Consider the following 3,031-nt stretch of genomic DNA (forward strand, 5'->3'; position numbering starts at 1 on the left):
AGTTGCTCAACTGACACTACACTCTGGAGCTTTGAATAACGCGCACCTGATGGAAATGGTCTTTGACCGTCTAGAAGGCGGCAACCCTTTCCAGGATATTGAAGAGTTCTTGGAGGGTCTCACCAGTTCCTCGCAGGTGTGTTGTCATCACGTAGACTGCAAGTGGTCTGTTTTGTGGAAAAATTACCTATTAAAGGATCGTTTTGACATAATTTTCAAAATAAAGATGGATTTTTTTAATTATTTCACCTAGGATTTGGACATCAATCCTGTGGTTAGGGACATCATGATGAATCGAACCTTCACCATCATCAGTCTTCATTTTGCCGACTTCCTGAGCCACGACTGGGTTTCCTGGTTCACGGTGAAACTGGTTCCTCTTCTCCCCAGCTTGACTGCAGAGATGCTCCAGACAGTAACAGCCAACACAGACTGCAACGCATACCACATTATGTACGTAGCGCTCCCCCAATAAAAGACAGCTCCGTGACACGTTCCTTATAACACATTCAAAGAGAGCGAGTGGACAATTCGGCCTCAATCTACGGCATCCTTACATTTTCTTTTGATCTTTCCCCTATAGCGTTGGTGCTCTGAACAACGTCTTTGACCAGATGGCTTCGCTGAGGCATCAGGAGCTCACCCAAGTCATGTTGGGCTACCTGAAGCAGCATCACTCGTGGGGTAAGTTCAGTAACCGTGGCGCTTTGTTTGTCCTGCATCCTGAAAGGCAGCACTGCTCTGCGGTTGTGCATGAACCTGTATCTCAATGAGTCATTTTTCTGTTTCAGGCTCAACCTGTGGATCCAGCACCAGCAGCCTCAGTGTTTGGCTTGAGGAGAGCTTTGGCAAATTCTCCATCTACGTGGATTACAGAGACCTGCGTGACCTCAACACAGGCTTCGACCGCGTAAGGAGCCCGCCATGCTAAACGATTGCTCCCATGACTGTTGCGGGCAACCATGTCATTTTTACAAATGGTGTTGTTTTCTCCTCTGCAGTTTGAGTCTTTGGACCTTCTGAGCGCTTCTCAAGTTGCTCAACTGACACTACACTCTGGAGCTTTGAATAACGCGCACCTGATGGAAATGGTCTTTGACCGTCTAGAAGGCGGCAACCCTTTCCAGGATATTGAAGAGTTCTTGGAGGGTCTCACCAGTTCCTCGCAGGTGTGTTGTCATCACGTAGACTGCAAGTGGTCTGCTTTGTGGAAAAATGACCTATTAAAGGATCGTTTTGACATAATTTTCAAAATAAAGATGGATTTTTTTTATTATTTCACCTAGGATTTGGACATCAATCCTGTGGTTAGGGACATCATGATGAATCGAACCTTCACCATCATCAGTCTTCATTTTGCCGACTTCCTGAGCCACGACTGGGTTTCCTGGTTCACGGTGAAACTGGTTCCTCTCCTCCCCAGCTTTACTGCAGAGATGCTCCAGACAGTAACAGCAAACACAGACTGCAACGCATACCACATTATGTACGTAGCGCTCCCCCAATAACAGACAGCTCCGTGACACGTTCCTTATAACACATTCAAAGAGAGCGAGTGGACAATTCTGCCTCAATCTACGGCATCCTTACGTTTTCTTTTGATCTTTCCTCTATAGCGTTGGTGCTCTGAACAGCGTCTTTGACCAGATGGCTTCGCTGAGGCATCAGGAGCTCACCCAAGTCATGTTGGGCTACCTGAAGCAGCATCACTCGTGGGGTAAGTTCAGTAACCGTGGCGCTTTGTTTGTCCTGCGTCCTGAAAGGCAGCACTGCTCTGCGGTTGTGCATGAACCTGTATCTCAATGAGTCATTTTTCTGTTTCAGGCTCAACCTGTGGATCCAGCACCAGCAGCCTCAGTGTTTGGCTTGAGGAGAGCTTTGGCAAATTCTCCATCTACGTGGATTACAGAGACCTGCGTGACCTCAACACAGGCTTCGACCGCGTAAGGAGCCCGCCATGCTAAACCATTGCTCCCATGACTGTTGCGGGCAACCATGTCATTTTTACAAATGGTGTTGTTTTCTCCTCTGCAGTTTGAGTCTTTGGACCTTCTGAGCGCTTCTCAAGTTGCTCAACTGACACTACACTCTGGAGCTTTGAATAACGCACACCTGATGGAAATGGTCTTTGACCGTCTAGAAGGCGGCAACCCTTTCCAGGATATTGAAGAGTTCTTGGAGGGTCTCACCAGTTCCTCGCAGGTGTGTTGTCATCACTTAGACTGCAAGTGGTCTATTTTGTGGAAAAATTACCTTTTAAAGGATCGTTTTGACATAATTTTCAAAATAAAGATGGATTTTTTAAATCATTTCACCTAGGATTTGGACATCAATCCTGTGGTTAGGGACATCATGATGAATCGAACCTTCACCATCATCAGTCTTCATTTTGCCGATTTCCTGATCCACGACTGGGTTTCCTGGTTCACGGTGAAACTGGTTCCTCTCCTCCCCAGCTTGACTGCAGAGATGCTCCAGACAGTAACAGCAAACACAGACTGCAATGCATACCACATTATGTACGTAGCGCTCCCCCAATAACAGACAGCTCCGTGACACATTCCTTATAACACATTCAAAGAGAGCGAGTGGACAATTCGGCCTCAATCTACGGCATCCTTACATTTTCTTTTGATCTTTCCCCTATAGCGTTGGTGCTCTGAACAGCGTCTTTGACCAGATGGCTTCGCTGAGGCATCAGGAGCTCACCCAAGTCATGTTGGGCTACCTGAAGCAGCATCACTCGTGGGGTAAGTTCAGTAACCGTGGCGCTTTGTTTGTCCTGCGTCCTAAAAGGCAGCACTGCTCTGCGGTTGTGCATGAACCTGTATCTCAATGAGTCATTTTTCTGTTTCAGGCTCAACCTGTGGATCCAGCACCAGCAGCCTCAGTTTTTGGCTTGAGGAGAGCTTTGGCAAATTCTCCATCTACGTGGATTACAGAGACCTGCGTGACCTCAACACAGGCTTCGACCGCGTAAGGAGCCCGCCATGCTAAACCATTGCTCCCATGACTGTTGCGGGCAACCATG

This window comes from Garra rufa, chromosome 15, assembly GCF_049309525.1.
Source record: "Garra rufa chromosome 15, GarRuf1.0, whole genome shotgun sequence".
Lineage (NCBI taxonomy): Eukaryota > Metazoa > Chordata > Actinopteri > Cypriniformes > Cyprinidae > Garra > Garra rufa.